The sequence below is a fragment of the Leuciscus leuciscus genome (genome assembly GCF_965113295.1).
Source record: "Leuciscus leuciscus genome assembly, chromosome: 4".
Lineage (NCBI taxonomy): Eukaryota > Metazoa > Chordata > Actinopteri > Cypriniformes > Leuciscidae > Leuciscus > Leuciscus leuciscus.
The window spans coordinates 45,889,643-45,912,859 of NC_138728.1; the positions used below are offsets into that span (position 1 = coordinate 45,889,643).

A 23,217-nucleotide genomic window follows, 5' to 3' on the forward strand; every position below is an offset into this window, starting at 1 on the left:
AAAAGTGTTAGAAGATATTAAGCAGACAGTTTACTAATACTCTAATGACTGTTACTGACATGTACTTGCAAATTTATAGCTTTGTCTACCAGCATGAGAGGGTTAATGCCCGATGAGGTGTCCATTGTCAGGTTTTAATGGACGACGGCGAGGCGTGAACTTACCGACGCTCAGCAGAGGACAGTTGCTTCCGCTGAAGTCCATTAAAACCTGTCAATGGACACCTCGTCAGGCATTAACCTGCTTATACCATGGACAAAATCGAAAAAAAATCAAAAATCGAAAAAACAAAAAAAACAATTGAAAATGTCAAGTTTATACAAACAATAACTCCCTGGTTACACCTGACAGTTTGACTGGACAGTGGCAGTGTTAACTGCCTGTTGCTATGGTTATAGAACTCTTTTACTAGGTGTCCATTATCACTTTTTAATGGCCACCCTGCAGCCAATCAGAATCGAGTATTCACCCAGACCATGGTATAACATCATTTTTATTCTGTGTGAGTAGAAATGAGAAACGGTAAGAGAAAATTAAGGAAAGAGAACATTTGCTATTGTTTCAGCTACACACAATTATGATGATATTTGAAGAATGCATGCTTTATTCCTTTTCCCCCCTACCCCATTTTTAATACTTTTTACAACTGCGGAGAGAACTAACCACTGCTGAAATAAGAGCGGTTTGTGACACTAAGCATCTTACCCTGTTCAGTGTTAATAATTGTATTTTATGCCTTTATGTGTAGATATGTTTACTATTGTAGTATTACTATTGTACTATTGTATACTATTGTATAGACCTTTTGTTTAGCTTAGCTTTATTATTAATTTCATCTGTACTTATTATTTTTGCAGCTGGTGATCTGCTAAATGTGGAAACCTTTAACAGTTTTTGAAAGACCAAGGGAAGTTGTCAAGAAAGAAAGACACAGATGAGTAGAAGGTGAATGGGTGGCACAGTTGACTGGGGTATGTACATAATCAGTGACATCTCTGCATAACAGTCCAACAAAAGCTTGTTCACAAGTGTATGCACAACAGATACAAATTATATCTGACAATGAAGTGTGATCTACATCACTGAGCAGGTGGTGTTTACAGAATGTTTTCATGGAAATATGGGTTGTTAACCAAGCATCTTTGCTACTAGTTAACCCTGACCAGTTGGTTTCTGTCATTTTAACTAAAACCATTAAAGGAGAACTTGGTAACTTTTTTAACTTAATAAAACTGTCTAGAAATCATTTGGATGGTTAAACAACCTGTTCTGGTGATATTGGTGACTTTCCCCGCTCCCCCCAGCGTTCCCAGGCGGAAAACCAACCTTGCAACTTGCGCACTGCCGTCCCGGCAAAGTGAAATTGGAAGTCTCGTGAGAAGCGAGAACTAGAACGAGAACGAGCGCGAAACACAAATTGCTTTACGGCAATTCGACATAAACACACACGCATGTATGATGTATTACCAGATGACCCACCTCGGTAGACATAGTTCCACGCGATACAGTTGGCTTGCTCCGATCAAAACAAACGCACATGAGCAGCGGTAGAGAGGGGGAGGAGGCCGCCGCAAGTGAGTTTTTTACGACTGTGTTGTGAAATATACGCCCCCCCACAGCTGTAGGGGGAGCTCGTGGGGAAAACATGCGACAACAAAAGGGAAAATCAGCAAAGAAGTGACTAGAGTTCGCTAGAGTTACAGAGTTCTCCTTTAAAGAAGCACTTCACCCGTGGGAACATTAATCTTTATTGAAAGTGGGTTATATATTATGTAGTTGAAATGTAAAATATTTTTTGAACTTGTTGCCTTCTTGACCGAGAAAAGACAAAGTAGCTTTAGGTTGCATTTTTGGATGAAAGACTGCAAATCCCACAATGCATCACATTGCACAGCTCCACAAGCCACTCCCACTTATCCAGAACAGCGCATATCAGAGAAATCATCCATCTACTCTACAAAGCTAGCTACCACCAGAGCTTGAAATTTATTTCACACAAAATTAGTTGGCGAACTCATTAGTGAACTACTACTCGTTTGTATTTCCCTCAAAATGGTGAATTCACCCTTTGCAGGGAGCAGGATTGACAGGTGATCGGACCAATTATATTTCGCCATCCGCCATTTTGCTCGACAACATTGTCAGAAGAGTTAGTAGCTTAACATGCCTGGATTTGAACTTGAGAAACGGAGTGCACTAACATCTTTCCTCGGTTAAAAATAACAACGTTCGTTCTTATCTTCATTCATGTTTATTTGACACTATAATTGAACTAGAAGGAAGAGATGATCGGTTCACGAGAAGCTGTAACTGATGCTCTACAACGATCTGTCACGAGCAGTGGCGTAACTTTGGTTTGAAAAGTGGTGGGGACACCGCACAACTCGTTTTGCTATTTGTTTATTTAATAACCGAATGGGCTTAATGGGCTTTAAGCCCAGCTGCGCTACTTCCTGAACTTCAGCCTGCTCCTTTGTTTCCTGTCTGTCATTATTAGACAAACTGATTAAATCAGGTGTCTGTTTAGTGTTGCTGTGACTACATAGGCCAGGCACACCTGTATTAATCAGTTTGTCCAATAATGACAGACAGGAAACAAAAGAGCAGGCTGAATTTCAGGAAGTAGTGCAGCTGGGCATAAAGTCTATTGGGGACTGAGTTCAGAGTTGGAAATGCACTTAATTTTCACTTTGTATAGGCTACAACACATTCACAAATATGTCTATAAACATCCGAATTGTCTCATTTTATTTAACTTGATTTAGTTGTTTGTTTAATACCAGCAAAAGACTAATGGGCCTATGGATAAAACAGTAGATATATACCTTTTATCAGTTTATCAGATATGAATGTTTATATGAAAGATGGCGTAGTGGTGACTTTACAAGTGACCACTCCAACCCTTTGAGTCAATTGGAATGATATAGCATGATGTTATGGTTCCCAGTGTTTGCTTGTCTTTATTGTTATAATTTACACTGATAGGTTAATGCAATTCCTTTATGATCTTTTGTGTAGGTAAGGTTTTAAACTTCAGTTCAGTGATGCTGAACAACTCTTCTGTGGTGTATGAGGAGAGGATGTACAAACTGCAAGTAATGATGGCAAGCCAACCAACCCAGACTGTGGCTTTCATCTTTTTTTCAACTGTTCCTGCAAAGGAGACCTGTTACACGGCAGATTCTCTGTAAACTGACAACCAAACAGTTGGAGTATCCAGATCTGTTTTTAACTGAACAAGGCATTGATTTCTTCCATTCTTCTACCAAAATTGTATTCCACGACAAGAACAGAAATTAAATGTAATTTAAGTAGCACACATTTTAATAGTTCTTTCATTTCATGTAGCCTACAGCCTCATTTTTGTGTATTTCTTGTCTGTCTAATAGTAAAGTGCTATCTTTTTTTTATTTTAAAACTTCATTACAACCTAAATCTGTCCTAATAGCATCACTGTTGTGTTAAGAGAACACGTGTTATAACTGCCTTCAACTGCAAGTCTTGATCATCATGCTTGTGGGCATCTTCTGAAAAAAATAAAAAATCTTAGAGAAATGTTGCAAAAAAGTATTCGATATAATTTCATTCTAGAAAGACATTTATATAATATAAGTTTATGTAGTCTTACAATTGATTCCACTTATGTTACAGTACTCATGTGATGGATTCAAAACTGTCAAATTGTCAAGAAGTAACTGCAAATAAATATTAAGGACATTGTGATTATATGCATGAGGATACACCTTTGTGAGGTGATATGTTTTTAAAATATGTTTGTAAATTCTGTTTGAAAATAAAAGTGGTAACAGAGCAGGGGCCTGCTATGATGAACAAAGTGACTGGTTTTGTCAGACATGTGCCATGAAAGTGACATGTACCATGAAAGTGGCTTGGCTAGCTGTGTTCATTGCCATACCTTCTCCGGGGCAGGTTATGTTTTGAATTAGAGATCGCAAACTAAAAGTAGCCAGCTAAACCGGCTTTATGGTACAGGCCTCTGAATCAACTCTTAAAATGACTGGTTATTTGCTAAGACAATGTTGATCGCAATGTTGGGGGATCCTTCAAGGAAAATGGTAAAGCAACACTAAAACATTGTGAATGACCATCATTTATGTCTGATACACTATTTAAAAAAAAATAAACTAAAAACTATATTTTATGTCAATGTCAAATGTAATATAACTTAATTTTAACATCTGCTAAAGAAAAAAAAAAGGTTTTGAAAGTGATCTGCAATAATCTGTTTAATTGTAGTTCTTGTTTTCAAAAGTAAATAAAATAAGAGAACAGGCTGCACAAATATATAATTTATAATTAACTAAAAAAGACTGCCTACCAATGAGCAAAGTTATTGATTACTTAGGCATTATCTACTGCCTGATAATGGTCATGTAATTAAGCATTTGATAAATGGTGTTAAAGCACAAAACATTGCAAACCATAGAAAAATAGAACCTAAAAATAACTTTACAGGGAATGTTCTCTTTAGGTTATAAATTAAACCTAAAAATAACCTACAGAACGTTCTTGTTTGGTTCCCAAAAAAATAACCAAATGGGAACCAAACGGGAACGTTAGGGGAACGTTCTGTGTTTGCTGGGAAGTGGCTTGAAAATATTCAATTCTTGGACTGGTTAGAACCAGTACCAGTAAATGATTTGAAAGCCCGTTGCAGCATTTGTAAGAAATGCCTTAAATGTGGCTCTATGGGTGTTAAGGCCGTGGAATCGCACATGCAAGGAGAAAAGCACAAACGATATGTGCGATTTCGGATAGTGGCAAATCACTTATACACCTCTAACAACAACTCCGACTTGTTTTTAAAGCAAATGTTCCCAACTCCGAGCTTGTAAAAACTTTTACATGTGGACGAGACCAAACTACCTACCAGAGATGGGGGACTTGAGTCACATGACTTGACTCGAGTCGCAAATTTAAGGACCTGAGACTTGCTTGACTAAATTAAGAAAATGACTCGACTTGACTTTGACTTGAGATCCAATGACTCGAGACTTGACTTGACTTGAACTGTATGACTCGAGAATGACTTGATATACATTTTTATATAAATCATCGCAACATCAGTTGATGAACAAAATGAAAGCAATGGAACCTTTGACGCCAGTCATCAGATTCAGCGCGATTGCGTGACGCTGCACAAGCACAGAAAAAAACATATATCGCGGTGAGCGCGCTAAATACAAAAACATCTCCCAGCATCGTTTCATTTGAATATAAACACTAGAAATTGACCATATTCATACAAGAAGATTTGTTGTACGCATAATAACAGGCAAGGGATATCGGACGACCATCACAACCTCGAACAGTCGAACTTCATTCACCACGTCTAAAAGTAAGCTATGGCTTGTTTAACCTGTTTGTTATAGTTAATTTGACTATCTTTAAATCTAGAGGGAATATTGGTCAAAACAGCATGCCTCTTTATGTTTTCAAATGTAGCTTAATGTTGTCAATATTCAAATGATAATTAATTAATGATGGCATATGTTTTGTATAACATTTGCCACATTTCTTTCAAATCATGCTTTAAAGCCAATTATGTCGTTCTTTCCAATGACAAAAAACAACATAGAAAACTGTTAGTGTTTTGTTGTGTTTTATGTTTCTCTTAAAGCAGGGTTAGATGTTATCAGGGGGTTGGGGGCAAAATGCCAGCAGAATTAATATGCACCCAAAATTAAAAATGTGGTGGAAAAATTGCCCTAGTATGAGTTATTTTTATAATTATAACTTAAGATTTTAAAGAATATTTCCAGAATATTGGCGCGATTGCAAATGTGATAATGATATTATATAAAAGAGTTCAGTAAACGAGTGAATATTGTGATGTGCCATTTTAGACATAATATTCCAAATATTCTCAGTTTTTGCTCTATTTCTCCAATGACAATAGTTCCAAACAAGCCACAGAAAGAGTTATGCGTATTTGTGATTCAGTGACCAGTTGCTTAGTTCCAGAACGAATCTGCCGTTTTGAACAAATCAGTTGAATGAATGCTTCTATGACTCGTACATTAAGACGGTGATTTGGCGCCAGCTATTGGCGGTTTTAACTTCATAATTAAAAATATATACTGTAACTTATATAAAGGGGATGCCAGTTTGAAGAATGCCATTTGGTGGCATAGGAACCATTATACTTTAATTGTGAATTGTTTAATACCTTTTAATGGTCTTCTGCAATGTTTGAGGCATATTTATTTTTTCACGCTTTAATGTTGGCCTAATTTCAGTTACATTTACAGTTTAGGCTATGTAGTTTGAAATTTTATTTATTTTTTATTTTTTAGATTTTTATTGTAGAAACCACTCAGCTGTATGTGGAAATGCATATTTAAAAACAAATGTTGCAAATAAAACCATAGTCCACAACTTCTGTAGTTTTAACTTATTTTAATATATAAATTCAGTGAAATCATCAAACGTTTGTATGACTTGCCAGTGACTTGTGACCCAAGCTACGACTTGACTTGACTTGCTTGACATAAAGTAGTGACTTGACTTGACTTGACTTGCTTTTCACAAAATTGACTTGGACTTGCTTGAGACTCGAAGGTTAAGACTTGAGACTTGCTTGTGACTTGCACATGTGTGACTTACTCCCACCTCTGCTACCTACACTACCAAGTTTGGTTTAGCTCAGTGAATATGTTTTGTTACTTGCTTGTTTCATTGCTATGATTATATAATTGTATTATTGGCTTTGCAATAATGCAGGTGACCAGATTGTCCAGCATTTTCAAGATTTCCTGTCTCTTGAGGGAAAGACTAATTTTCTTCCTTCCAGCCCATGGACACAGGACTACATGTGTTCTTGCATGGATTCTTCAATCAGTCATAACGGGAGCTTTGGTCAGAAACTCCTTTTTCATAGAGGGGTTTTCAATGTCCTACTGACTAAAGAACTACTAGATTCTTCAGCTTTAACTAGGTCTCAGTACCGTTTATACCTTGACCAGAAAAGGAGGGAAAGAGACAACAATGTACAAACTCAGAGAAGGATACATTCATGTTCATGAATATGCGAACCAGGTTGCATTGCCAAAAAGTAATCATTTATACTAATTAAAATAAACAGCAAAATGTAAATATCCAGGGCACCATGTCAAGGCACTAACACATCAACAAATCCTAAATGTCTGTCATTATTACATAAAGATAAGTTGTTTTATTAATATTACATACGCTACTTGGATGATATGTAAATCACATGTTTATGTGCATGTTTATGAGTAACAAAATCTTTTGAATTTGATAACTATGGAAAGAAATGCCAAAATATCAAAGCACTCGGACTGGATCCATTTGCAAACTTTTTTTTTTTTTTTTTTGAGTTTCTGATATTAACAGAGGTGGAAATGTCTGTACGGAAGGTCACCCAGAACACCCTAGCAACTGCATAGCACAGCTGAGAATATCCTAGCAACACTTTAGCAAAAACCCAGAACATTCTGAACCAACTTTTTTAAATTGTAGGACAAGAATTTAACTTGACTAAAACAAGCCAACATAAAGTTTTTCAGTCTAGATAATTAAAGTGTAACTTCACAGATTTTCATCTTGCTTTGTATTGTTACAACATCGATAGTTTATGTAAATGAACAATGTCATCCAGCTGTCTTTAGACAGCTCAAGGGCTTTCGTGGAAACTACAGATTATACTTAAGCATTTTTGTATCCCCACTCTTGGACAGCTGGATCGACAGAGGTTAATTAACAGAACCGTTATTGTAAGGGTAGGTTTATCACTAAAGACATTCTTCTTGTATCCTCTTTAATTAGCATTATAGTAAAAATCGAACACTATGGCAACAGTTTTCTTACCTGTATGCAAAAGCGTTTTGCTTTGGGAAGTTGTGCGAAACTTGATGGAATGGCAGTTTCTTTAACTACAGATTTTCCGTCTCAGCGCTATCTCCATATTTACGATTCTTTGCAGCCTTTAGCCGCTGCTTGCAACGTGCCGGATCCATCACTGAAAACTGAAAGTAACTCACTCCCGCTAAAATTCTTTGAATTCTTGCAACCGGGAACAATACAAGTCGACACCATTGTGATTAAAAGTTTGCTAAGTAGTATTTCCTACTAAAGCAAGGTGGTATTTGACTCTGGTAAGCATATCATAGCAGACTGGTTGGAGTGGCCTTTGATGACGTCGTACCCGAGAAGTAGGTCCGGCTACAATGTTCTTCCGCAAATCGCATGCAGTTCTGTTTATTAACTGCTAGAGTGCTGATTCATCCAGTGAAGTCACAAACAAGTGAAGTCTTTATGAATCAATCATTCAAACCAATTTTAAAAAGATTGTGTTTCACCGGTCTGGATCTTACATGTGTGCATATTCTACCCTTTCTGAGAGGGCATTCTCCACTGATGGAGATACAATAAGCTATACGAGAGGTCCAAAATTATCCTAGAGAATGCAGAAATTCCTTCAGAAAAATGATTTTTTTTGTACAAATTGCTAAATAATATGTTTATAATATGTAATGCGAGCCAATGTGGACACACTGACTCATTGAATGTTGTTGAATATGGTGTTGTCTTGGATGATGTGGCTTTGAATTTCTCGTAATCTGATTTCATTATTTTCCAAAACCAAGTTTACAATGCCAGCTTCCTGTACCCCAGTGAACATTTGGCCCCTTCCTCCACCATGGTTGCATCTCTCAGTCCTTTAGAAAAACAAACATATAGAGCTTGGACACTGCAGCCTAAAGATATTTCCCCCACAGTAGAGTTAAGTAAGATAAAGAGAATGAGAGATGGAGATGCGAGAGGAAGAGCAGGTATGCATATTGTGCCCAGAATGAATTCATTGGGCAACTCGTAAAATATGTACGCGTAAGTGCTTTTGAGTACTACCAACATTTTTGGGGACATGGACACGTTTACTTAGCCTACTGAAGTAGGATTTTCCTACATATATGGTAAGATAGCAATCATGATTAGGGCAGCACAATATAATGTTTTAGCATCGATATCGCGATGTCATGAACGTATAGGATATTAGTTGATAGGTTTCGGTTCAGAACCGATGTGATTTGCGGATTAATGGCAAAATTTACAAATCATAGAGTGAAATTTTACCATTTGCATGTGTTTTAAGTCCTGTCAGTTTAAACATCAAGCCAAGAACAAGACTGGAACTCACACGCTGTTTTGTGCGCGCACACAGAGCCACGCAGACAGCATGTGAATGCTGAATTCAAGCCTTACTCTTTCTCTTTTTTTGAGCTTGAACCATGACTTGAACAGACACGTGCACGCAAAAGTATATAGGCTATATAATAAGTCAAAATGCATGTCTTGGCAAGTATCCTCATAAACACTGTGAACTATTGATAAAGAAAACCGATATCATTGTCTGTGCAATTGATAGCAGCCTAATATACCAACAGCTGCTTGGTACCACCAGTGTTAATCAAACAGCAAAAGAGAAAGAGAAAATAACTTTCATTTAACACAGATAAATTGGAATAATAACATTAATTATATTTAATTTATACAGTGAAGAAGAGTATAGTCTTATTTTACATTTGATTGTTCAATATCTGTACCTGAATACAGCTAGACTTACCTGAAAAACATAAATCACTACTTGTTTCATTGATGACGACAGCTTGATAAGTGTGCTGCATAAAGTGTGAGTAGGCCTACCAAGCAGCACCTCCAGGTGCTCCCGTATATAACTATGTTATAGAAAATATATTAAACATTTTTTTAAATTGTAATAATATTTGAATTTTGGATCAAAATATTACAGCATTGGTTAGCATAAGATATATATTTTAAAGCATTTAAAAATGTAAATATTCTAAATTTTGGCCATTAGCATTAAGATTTATGTTTTTGAACCCATCTGTGGGGCTGTGAAGTCAAAGACAGCCTTAATGATTGTGCAATATTTATTTTTTTATAAATAAATAACAATATATATATATAGACATAAATATACATAGGCTATATATATATATATATATATATATATATATTAGAGGTGGGCATAGATTAATTTTTTTAATCTAGATTAATTTTGAAATTAATCTAGATTAATCTAGATTAAAATGGCTCATTTGAATTCTGCCGAAGGCATTCAGAATATGTGTGCTACCCAAATAATGACTATAAAAGTAAGTCTTTGAGAACGGGTTTCTCAAGCCAGGTGGCACATTAGACCAGGGGCTCATCTCCTGTTTCCAAAATGCATCACAAACTGCTTGAGAAAGCTGTTCTACTCATAGACTGTAAAAGGTTACTACTGTACTGTTACCGTCCGTAGGCAACATTAGGTAAGCCTATGTTATTATCAACTACTATAGGCTATCAATTAGGGATGGGCGATATGGCCTAAAATCTATATTGTGATATACATTGCAGCCTCTTGCGATAACGATATACAGTATATTATAATAAAACCATTTCAGAACAGATTACACAGACCCATGCTAAACAACTGCTAAATGTATTTTTTTTTAAAGGGTGTATGTAGTTTTGAGAACATATATTGTGCAAAACTGTAAGTATACAACATAATTTTGCAGATAAATAAAATGTAAGTACACTGTAAAAAATTTGGAGTAGGATTTACTTGAAAAAAGCTTGCTAATTTTTTTCACTCTGAAAATGCTAGTAAATTTACAAAGTTTGCCAAGTAAAAACCTAAACATTTATTAGTAGCTTTAATTAGAAATCTTTAAGTTAAATTTACTTGGAATATGGAATTAAGTAAACTTTACTTAACCTAGTTAAGTGAAAGTAACAAAGATAATAAGTAATTTTAACTTGGCTAGTAAAAGGTTGATTGATATCGATTTAGTTGAATATTCCTTTGCATTACATTTCACTCAAACAATAATATTGAATTATACCAATCATTTATAGTATGTGCTTTACTTAGATTATCTAAGTAATTTATAAGACATCATGTCAGATGTTAAATCTCATGTGAATGCAAATACAGTACCTCAATACTTCGTAGACAATACACAATGACGGTAACATTTGATGGATCATTTTTGTGTTTGAATGTGTCATTTTGAGCAGAAAATGTACTCAAAATGTCACAAAATGGCAAGTTACTAATCCTGACAACAAAAGCAATGATAAAACAGTGTAAATACAGCTGGAAAACAGTGAAAAATGAACCTCATTAATTATTCAAGGTCCAGTGCATGATGGGAACCCCAGTATCAGAAAAGTTGAGTAATTTTTACTTAATTTTATTGAGTTGATATTTACGCTTTCATTTCTACTCGCTTGAAATAAGTACTGATATGGAATTTACTTAGTTTTTAAAATTCTTGCCTGGACTAACTTTTTCATGTAAATTACATTGTTTTTTTTCAGTAGTATTTACTTCACCAAAAAATCATTTTTTACAGTGTACACTAGCTGCAGAGACTTAAGTAGGTCTAATGTTTATTATGGCTTGGAGTTTATGAAACCCCAAATTTAAAATTAGAATATTGTCTAACTGATGTCTTTTCAGTTAAAAAGAAACACAACAACGATTCTTAAAATCGAGATTATGTGCTACACCACTAAGATATATTGGAATGGGAATAATACGCGCGCGCTGGTATTCAGTGATATCATGTTTCGTTTTGAATTTGAGGTGGTAGAACGGATTAGTCGTGTGTTAACTTACCGAACTGTTACCCCACACACTCTGTATATAGTTTGCTGCTGCTCGTCTGACGGCTTAAACCCGAACCAAGTCCAAATAATGGATGTTGCACCGATCTTTTTCACCAGCTTTCACTTTCAGCCGTGTTTACTTAAGATGACGACGAATATGCGTTGCAGCCGGGTTTACCTCGCGGCCGCGGGTAGATTGCGTCATCATAGCTTGTGTAGTATATAGAGCCATCTCCCAACCCAACTTGGAGAATAGATTAACGGCGATATTTTTTTTATCGCGCGATAAGAGTCTCGCGTTAACGCAGCACGTTAACGCCGATAACGGCCCACCACTAATATATATATATATATATATATATATATATATATATACATACATACAATAAAGTAACAAACAATGTAACAATATATAAAAAAACAACATATATATATATTGTCACATTATAAACAATATAGCAATATATTGAACTGAACTAAAACATCTGAACAATAATAAACATTATATAACTAATTACTTAAACATACATAACTTACATTACAACTTACTAACATAAAAACAACAAATAACTAAAAAATAAAAAATAAATAAAAACAAGCATAACTATTTACATTTTTAAAACCCTTCCGATTTTTATCCTTATTTAAAACTAATAACTCAGTAATTTTTGTGCACCAATGTAATTTTTATAGGCAGCTAATTAATTATTGCATCTATTGTACCGGAGTACAGCTGCGGTGGAATTTGAAAAATTTGATTGTCCCCGCAAAATGTGGCAAGAGTTTTCCACCTCAGTCACCCCCACTACCTCGATCTCCTCCTCAATCGGTTCGATCTCCTCAATCTGGATTCATAAAAAATTAAATTATAGATTACTAATGCGTGTGTGTGTGTGTGTGTGTTAGATAAGGAATGAATGTGTTCCAATCATGAAAACAACAATACAGATAGATAGATAGATAGATAGATAGATAGATAGATAGATAGATAGATAGATAGATCGTAAGTACCTTGACAGATGTCCTGTTTGATGAATGGATTTTTCCTTTTCCATTTGGTTGAACAGTTCCACGAAGGTGGCTTATATGTACGAAGTCTCCTTCGTGGAGCTCCAACAAAGACTGCTCCCTCCATAGAGAGACCTCAAGAAGGGTTTCCCCACACCTCATCTTTAGGTCACGAATTGGGACGTCCATCCTCGTCATCCTTGGTTTCTGTAGCTGCAAAATTAAAGCACAGTGATTTAGTACAATAACATGTACAGTATCTCTTAATTTAGAATGCTATATTAAAAAGTAGAGCAGACTGACATACAGACAGATAGATAAATGCATAGATATCGACTCACTTTCTCCACCTTGCCTTTGATGCTCATAAAACCACCCACTGAGTAAAGGTCCTCCTCCTCGCCAGTGACATCACGTGAGGGCAGACACAGGGCATCTAGGGCACCTTTCTCTGCCTCTTCTGACACAACCAATTTTGCTGTTCTAAATTTTAACGATGAACGACCTAACAGCACATAAAGCTGCCCATGTCTTTTAACAAGATTGCAGTTTTTTATAATGTATGAGTGTCCCTCCTCAAATTCGGGAGTAGAGCCATTCTTCTTATGAACCCGATGATATTTTTGTTGGGGTGTTTTCTTTAGCAGCTGTTGACAAACAAAGCAAAGAAAATAGCATTACTGAATAAATCAAATATTGTGTATGCACTGTTTAAAATAAATTGATTTGCATTTATAATAATATTATGAATTTTCATTCTTGTAATTAATTAATTAATTAAGTCATTTAAATAAATTGGTTCGGTAAAATTACTTTTTTGCTCTCTCTTGTCCAGTCTGAAGTCCAGCGGCAGCAATGCACGTCCAGGTCACAGGCACCACTTTATATAACCTCTGGTTCTTTCGCGTGACTTGCACGCCGAGTAATAATTGAAGTGTTATCAATATAAAAATAAATTCAAATATTTATTTAAAATAATCTCTTTAAAATGTATCTTTATATCATCATGCCTTGTTATATTTCCCTGGATAAATAAATAAATAAAATGATACGATGGTGTTGACTGTTTTCTAATAGGCTAGACCTTTCGGGACTCGCACGCGAGTAATAATTTAAGGAAATAATTGTACAGGAAACTTGTACAGTTAGTGTATGACATCAGCCATTCATGAAGTAAACAGGTGTCACCCAACTGATACACTATGACATGGGGTGTAGTACATGAAATTTTGGTTACATACCTGTAGTCCAGTCTAAATGTCCAGATGACACCGGCGACAGTAAAACGGCTCAAGTTGGGCTGCACTCTCTGTCCAGCCTCTGGCATTCTCAGCCCATGGTTGAGGACATGCTCAACTAAGGTTGCTTTGATTTCATTTGAAAGTTGTTGTCTTCTTTGGCCATGAACTCCTCTACCAGCTCTACCCCCACCTCTCACTCTTCCTCCCCCTCTCATTCTCACCCTTCCTCTTCCTCTCTCTGCAATGTCTTCCATTGTTGTTGTAAAATAAAAGGTGCTCATCTGTGGTCTTTTCATAGTACTTTCAACCCGATTGAAGTGTTAAAAATAAAGCATTTAGGTGTTTGGCCAGGTGCCACATGTATCGGCCAATCAGCTTGTGTAGTGTCATTTTGAATGGCAGTGTTTTGAAATGGCAAACATGTGACTTTATGTCAGATTGTTGTGTGTTACGCAGAGAACCGTGTTCAGTGCATTTGAAAAGTGCCATTTTGAATTGCAAAATGTGTGTAAAGCAGAAAATGTGTTTAGACTTTTGGAGACGAGAGGTTTTGCTCTCTGTGTGTTAGTTTAAATAATTGTGCTGTGCATGTCATTTGAGTGTGGAAAAAACTGTAATAGGAAGTAGAGAGAGAGAAAAAAACGGAGAGAGAGGAAAAACAAACAAATACATCCTTGGATGTAATGTATATGTTTGCATATGATATATAGTACAGTATTTGCATAAACGCATATGACACGCACCAGAGTTTCTCTCAAATGTTTGCTTTCACTTTACAATTAACCAACTGTGTTTATGTAAACCTATGTATTGGCACAATGAGACTCTAAAGATAACTTAGTCCAGTATCCAGGCGCTGTCTGACCGGCTTTTAGTGCCTGTGTGCATCGGGTGCATGTTTGAACAGCGCATCAGCATTAAATTTGAATATAAAGTTTAACCGGCTTTAAAGCACATGCAAATAATTAACTTTTGTGATTTACAGTGTGCCGTAAGTGTAACTATATCTCTGAGTTAACATGTGATGTGAAGTACGTCGCATTGTACAGTGTGTTGAGACGGAGGCGCCAGAACTGCAACTGATAGAATGCACTGTAACACGATACTACGATATTTCTTCAAAAGCAGATCGTGGAGACATTTTAATCGTTCACGATCAAAAATCGTGACATCACACACCCCTAATACCATCCACCTTGACAGATAGCCCCACCGCAAACGGAGACATCCAGCCAGGGGAGTGGAGGTGGCATGTGGCAGGCGACACCAATCTTCTTGAGGCAACGCATCTGTCTGCCGGAAGAGCATCACGGGTTGCACTCAACACAAGGCACAATCTGATGACGTTTTTCCAAACACCCGCAGGACTCATGCCATGGCAAGACAACATAGTTAGGAGGGGTCTCCAGAACATTTAAAATAAATTAATGGACAGTTCACCAAATTCAATACCTCCTCCACCAGTAAGTGAACACACCAGGTGTCAATATAAGTGGAGGGCACAGTTTGTCTTTTGGTATTTGCAATGTAATAACTTAATTGCTTGTTAAATTTGTATATTGACTTGTATATTGTAAATAAACAACTATTTGTCATTAGGTACTTCTGATTGTTGTTCTTTGAAAACCTGGCTTGGCTTTGTCAATTTGCTTAAGCCGCTGGAGGATAGCATCTTCAACTGGTGTGGTAGGTGTAGGTCTTTTCCTTTTTCCGAGATGTGGAAAAGGGAAAAACCCCACTTGTGGATGATGAGGAGAGTGTGGATGATGCCACAGCTGCTCCGGATGGTGGTGATGGAGTGGACGTCCTTGGGAAAATGGATTGTGATAGACTCTTGTGGTTCAAAAGTGTCAACTGCATCCAGGCTCAGCATGAACGTTTCGCTGCCTTCTGCCTGCAATACATTAATTTCAGATATGTGAAGTCCTAGCAGATACTATTGCAAGAGTTCAGTATTTATGGCTGACATAGTGTAGGACAGCAACAGAAATCCCATTTTTTTCCTATTATTATTAATAATATATAAACATGTAAACTTATACTATTATACCGTAAGTTAAATAATGACTTGTAGTAGGTAATCATGTAGTCCTTAATATCTTCAACAACCAGGGGCAGTTCTAAGGTCAGGGGATATTCAGGACTTTAGCCCAAACTAAAATTGGCGATTTTTATTTAAAGGAATTAATTAATTATAAAAGCGATTTAAGGGAATAAAGAAAAAGAAAGGCTTATTGTATTAGTGACATATTTTAAACTATTTGCAAATACTATTTTATTTTTAAGTATGCATACATTCTCTCTACATGAATCAAGGAAATTATAGCATATTTTCAATTCAAAAAGCAAAATGTAATAATAAAAAAAAGTTTCAGTAATTTGAGTCACCGGATACTGTCGGTAGTTGAACATTTCTTTTGTAAAGCAGTTGTCAAATATTAAATGTTCTTACTTTTCTACTTACATTTTACCATTCGTTCACTGTTAACACCCTTCTGTAAATCATTTTGACATTGATGAGCTAGACCGCTGGACTTTTAGTCTTCCTAATAACAAACAGTGTGGTGCGTAATGGAGAGCATCAGAGCAGCATCAAAAATATCAAATACATCGCAGTGAATCTCTTATTTGCATACGTTTATTGCCAATAATAATGCCAGGTTTGTGAAAGTGTAAAACTCGGTGAGCTCGCGTAAAACACATCTTCAGCACAGCGACTCATTTAAACGCTTCTGATTGGCCGATGCAAGGCAAGGCAATTATTTTATATTATATTTTATATAGCACATTTCATACACAATGGTAATTCAAAGTGCGTTACATAGAAGAAATTAAAATAATCAAAAGAAATAAGATTAATCAAGAGACTGTGATTGGCTACACTGATTTATGTCTGTGATTGGCTACAATGCTCAATGCTGCAAAAGCACATTGTAAGTACCTTTAATGCAAAGGGAAAAATATTAATAAAACTGTAATATGCACTTTTCATGATTAGGCAGTTCGCTGTAATCTTCTTCACATTTGTTTTTCTGATTAATTGTTTTGCTCTATGAGAAAGACAAGGTAACAAAATATTCGAGATAGGTCTGACTGCAGAACCGCAGAACCATAAGTCATAGCAGTGTGAGGACGACACAGTCTGGTGCTGGAAGTGGGCGCGGCAAGGCATTGCGCTACTTCCGTGTTTTGGAACGTTTTAAAGTTTAAAACAACGTTATTATAAAGACTTTGTTTTAAACGATTTAATTGAAAAGATATAATAAAATTGATTAACAATATTATAAATTGAACAAAGCTTAAAACAAAAAACAAATAATACAATGAAAACAAAGCTTGAGAGTTTGAACATTTTATTTAATTGAAAATAATTTTAAATAGTCAACCAACATAGACCATACACAATAATATGATGGACTGAAAACACACAAAAAATATTAATTTAAATAAAATGAGTTTTTTTCCTCTGAAATATAAAAATAAATCACACACTGGCTGTTTTCTAATTAAATAAAAATACAAAATACTCCTGTAAAAATTATCTTGTCTGCTTCTATAAATGGTGTAAGCTACGTGGTAAATTCAACCAGAGTACTTATATTGTATTTAAGTTCCATTTCTTACTAAATGTCTTTTTAAAAGTATGGAGAAATTTAATGAGATTTAATGTTATGTCATTTTTGTTCTTTATTAGAAGTTATCCATTACTCCAGTCTAACAGATTAAAGATATATGTATGTATATATATATACTGTATATATATATAAATATAAATAATTGATATAGGCCTATATATATATATATATATATATATATAAATAATTTATATAGGCCTATATATATATATATATATATATATATATATATATATATATATATATATATATAAATAATACACACAAACACATTTTAATCCATTTTCTGATGTGTTATTGTTGAAATATGTTACCCAGAACATGCAACTTTATGTGCCTACTAAGCATACTGTAGATGTCATTACTTAATTATTTCACAAATTCTCAAAAAAAACAAGCACGTAGAGGTATAGATAATTTAATTCTTAAACGAAATCCTGCATTACAACATTTTCTGATGTGTTATTGCTGAAATATGGTAACCTGAATATGCCCTTCCATGCAACTGTATGTGCCGACTGAGTAATTAATGATCATATGTTAAAAAAGGAGGCTGTACAGGGCTAGATAAACTTTCACTACAGAGTATGCACACACAGCATATATGAATCTCTTTAATCAGCGGTTTCTGTGTCTGAAGGAGCCAGAAAGACGACACTTTTGTAGAATATTTATCACCTCAAACCAGCGATTATACCTAACCACTTCTTAAGCAATAAAGAATAATTAAGACAATACTGCACTGCCATAATCATTTATTACAAATAAAACAAATATATTGAACATGTAAAACAATTAACAGTCACAATCTTTTATGAACAAACAAGTCAATAAATCAATAATAACCGAAGTCCAAACGTCTTGTGCGCAGTCATGTCCAGAAGCCATCTGATAATTTAAAAAGATATATCATATTTCACCCAGACAACGAATCTATGGCACCGATTATAATGAGTTGTCATGAAACTATAATGGACATGGGTGTTAATAGGCTATATCATATTCTTCTTACCTACAAATAACGGGATAATCCAGTGGTGAAACATCTTTCTGCTTGAAATCGATTAAATTCTTCAAGCTTAATCAGAATTACTGTGGTAAGCTTTAAAACATTAAAGAGAATAAATACACAGAATAAACTTTCTATGTTCACTGACAGCAAATATAATCAGAACATACAAAGTAATTATGACTTACCTCTGGTAGTAGCACTTCAAGGACAAACGAAATATTATGTGCATCCTCTTTATCCAGAGCACCCTAAAGCTTCAGTCTGTTATTGGGTTAAACGTGTCAGTTTATATAAGCATTGTGAATATTAATTTAACTATATATTAAATAATAATAGTAATACCTGTTCTTCATTAAAAACAGAAAGAAAACAATCTCTCCAATACTTGAACTTTGGGTCAAATGTCGGATGTTGATGGAGTAACATTCTGTTTTACCTCAAAACTCCCTTTTTAAGGTCATGAGCAACTTTCTGAAAATTTTTTTTATATATATATAATTTAATAAATGCATAACAAACAGCAAATTAGAACACTGGTTATCAAGACACACTAAATAACTTGTAACATGCAACTTGTACAAAATGCTGCTGCACGCTTTTTAACAAGTACACCTAGAAGAGCACATATTACTCCAGTCTTATTTACTCTGCACTGGCTTCCAGTGCGTTTTAGAATTGATTTTAAGATTTTATTGTTTGTTTTTAAAGCTCTGAATGTGTTAGCCCCCGAGTACTTATCTGAGCTTTTAACTTTGGGTGGACAAAATCGGCGGCTGCGGTCTTCGGATCAACGAATTTTACAGGTTCCTAAGTCGAGGTATACAAAGTGGGGCGATAGGGCCTTTGCTGTAGCTGGCCCTAAACTTTGGAACAAGCTCCCACCTGACATGCGTACTATAACAGATGTTGTACTAGGCGTAGATAAGTGCGCACCGTAAGGATGCTCTTGACCGTGCGTACGCACTCTTTTAGAAGAGTACTGTATGTGTTTTTGCGACACCAACTGGCCCAAATAGCAATAACTATTTAAAATGAAAAACTTTTAAATTATCCTATTACATCACCCAATAAATCAAATTGCATCAACCTGAATTATCATTATGATATGATTATGATGGAGTTTGATGGATTCATTGATTTTAATCAAATTTAGACTCTATTTCATTATAGCTCTGCACTGGTGTCTTGCAGAAGATCACTTTTAGACAGAAAATCTAAAGAAATACAAGATAATACAAATATAATTTCGCTCACCAACCTGTCACTTGAAGCAAATATCCATCCCTTCTTAAATGTCCGCGCCAGCGAGCGCGTTGGGCCGTTTAGTGAAACTGATGCAAATAACAGCTTAAATAAATAAAATACTTCTGATATAAACTATGTTTTACTTATGATATAAACATTTAGATTAAATATGCCATTCAAATTAATGGAGAACACTTAAACATGAAATCATTACTGAGAAGTTACAACATTTTTTATATTCAAATTCAATCAATAGAAATATTTGTTGTGGATGCGATGTTTTTGAACACTTCCTGTGGCGTGCGCTGTTTAAATGTTTTAACCACAGAGATAATTGCTTATCATGATAATACCAGATTGTCTGAGAAAATAGTTTCGTGCAAATAATGCCCAAGGCCTATCTGTTTCCATTAAAAATATAAATCAATTAAAAATACTATTCGGCCAGTGGATAAGATTAAATGTAGGCTATTTTACACTATTTGATTTATGTATTCAAAAACAAGACAAGGATAGGCAAATACATGATTTTTATTAATGTAATGAGTCTTGTACCGTTAAACGTTATCACGTGGATGAATAATCATATGCAAATGATATGCAGATGAGGATATGCATAGTAAAACTAGGCGTTGTAAGCTCCATATATGGTTATTTCAGGGTGGAGACGCATGTGCGCACAATCTTCCGCTGACTGGGATTTATAAAGTGAATTCTGCGCAGGTTCTGGCGTACGGACGGTTTTATAAATCTGAAAACTTTTGTGCGTACGCAAATTCTGCCTTATGTGCGTACGCACACTTTAAGGATGAAATCTACGCAAAGTTTTATACATGAGGCCCCTGGTGGCTGCTGTAAAGTGCTATAGAAATAAAGTTTGATTTGATTTGATGCTTTCAAGATTTATCCATTTAAATTTATTTTCCCTTTTTAAATGGCATTTTTGACATTTGTAACCCCCCAAAATAATTAAAGTTTGCTTTTGTTTAAATGAATTGTGAGATTGTTATAAAACTGAAATGGCAAAACGCAATATATTATTAGTGCAAATTATATTACGTGTGACTGTGGTCTGAGGCTGTCGTTATCAATGTTTTTAACTTAATCACCCAAAAAAAATGAGGCATACCTTTATTTCATCATCTGTTAGTACATCTGCTACCAATCCCGTTCTGATACTTTCATACTTTACCACAGCTGCAGTGAAATAAATGCAATATTTGCCAAATAATGCACAGATGTTTCAGAGACATTTTCATTCAATACTTTATGTAGCCTACTGCTTCATCCAGCGTCTGTTTGAACAAGAATAAAGTTCAACATAAGCTACTATCAATGAAGTGGAGTCTACGTTTTTAATCAGTTTTAATTGGATAAACATGACACAATATAACATTGCAACGACATGAAAAGAGTGTTCACTGTTATAATAAACTGATTTGAGAGCTTTAGAGGAACTAAAGGTGTTCGAATAAACACGAAACACACGTGATTGTTGTCATGCGGTGAATCCGGCCAATCGTGGGACAGCTGTGTCGTCATCAGCCCACGTGCAGCCGCTCTTGAGAAGCTGCGCTGGCTGTGTTCTCCGGCTACTCTCGAATCGTTCTCGTGGTACTTTGATGGCATACGTCACAGTCACGTGGCGTCGGCGCTGTATCAAGTCGGACAAAATTTCTAACCGGCATGCACTGCTTTAAGTCAGCCGCCGATCGGTCTGCGCAGAGCTGCATGAAGTCGAACAAGCCTCACTTTCTGTCCAGTCACGTGCGTGTTTCGCTTCGGGTGTCAGAAGGCTCGAACTTCAGATCGTATTTAACGAGTCATTGTTGCCTCAGTCTGGTTGATATTTACAATTATTGATATTGACATTTAATAACAGATGATCCTATCAGACAATGTCCTTATTCATTGTGTGTGTGTGTGTGTGTGTAGAAAGAGAGAGAGAGAGAGAGAGAGAGTAGGCCTACATTAAATTTTATTGAATCATATAAGCTTATAAGCTATTATATTTTATTGTCACACTTTAATGGGAAAATGATTTTTTTTTTAATGAACCAATCAAACACTAACATGTAAGGCTTTTATTTGTGCACACAACATTGAAACTATGGAGTGTGTTGTGGTTGCTTCATCTGCCAGAGCTTCTAACACAGGCTTCTGGCTGCTTTATCTTAAATAAGCACCAGATGGCGCTGTTCTCGACACTCTCGAAGCTTTGAATCTTTTCCCGGAACAGTCAGGAGAAAGCCTCAGTGATTCATGAGGCTTCATTTCCCCATCCCTAGTGAATAGTCTGTAAAACACAAACCCGTCCACAGCTGTCGATCGGCTTCCCCACACCTCTGAATGAGGAAGACGCCGCAGCCCGGTTAAACACTCGCGCTCCAATGCGTGATTGGCTAAGCACAATCACGTGACTAGAATTACGTGAGGTCGCAAGGCACGCACTCCGCAGGGGTAATTTAAAGGGACAGGGACGGCAGAACCAATATACAAACATTTAATATATATTGATGGATTTTACCCTGGGTTACACCCGGGTAAATTGTTCGCCATAAGTTCCGTAACAAGCATTTAGAAAGTAGCTAGGATGTATTTAATTTTGCACATGCTTTAATTTAATTTGACCAAATATTAAGATGTTAAAGTTCATAGACCTTTAACGCATTCAATTGTATTGAGTTAAAATTAAAACGTGATATCAATATTTCGTAAAACACGTCATTACCGAATTCAGGGGTGTTTAATAACTTCAATAGTTATCAAGCACCAGCTGATTTAAGTTTTTCTTCTAACAAAGAGACAAAAGTGATTTTCTGATAAATCATCGTACACGGAGGCACTGTGTTTTGTTGTATGCACAGATTTTGAGGGTCACTTATAGAAAGATGTGTCCTTGTCTTTGTTTCATGGCATTTTTAATTTAATAACATACATTTCAACATACAAAACGCACATTCGCAACTCTTGTAAATGTTTTTCTTTTGCTGTAGATTAGGTGGTGCTGGCAACAGAAATTTCTACCAGCTGCCGACATTCTATGAAGTCTGTTTTTCAAAATGTAAGGAAAATAGAAAGGCTACAATAGATTGAGAATGGTGATGTTAAAAATTGTTAAACAATTTCAAAACAGGGTGTTTCAGAAAAAATGCAAACAAAATCAAAGATGCATAAAAACAAAGGTGTCCAAAATGTTATGTGATAATATTTGGTCTTGTTTCAGAGTTGGTATGCTCCGGTGAAAACTTCACTTGTGTGAACTTCGTGTGAACTTCGATGAGGCCGAGAACAATAGCACTGTTAAACATGCGGTTCAATAACAGTGTTCAATATAAACAAGAATCCTGCTCTAATACCAACATTCTTCAAAATATCTTCTTTTGTGTTCAACAGAAGAAACTAACTC

General features: G+C 35.6%; 1 protein-coding gene across 1 annotated transcript in view; it reads left to right on the top strand.

Annotated features, from left to right (window-relative positions):
• Positions 1–23,217, top strand: part of LOC309496529 (uncharacterized protein) — a 259,879-nt gene that overhangs the window by 38,173 nt on the left and 198,489 nt on the right. The window lies entirely within an intron of this gene.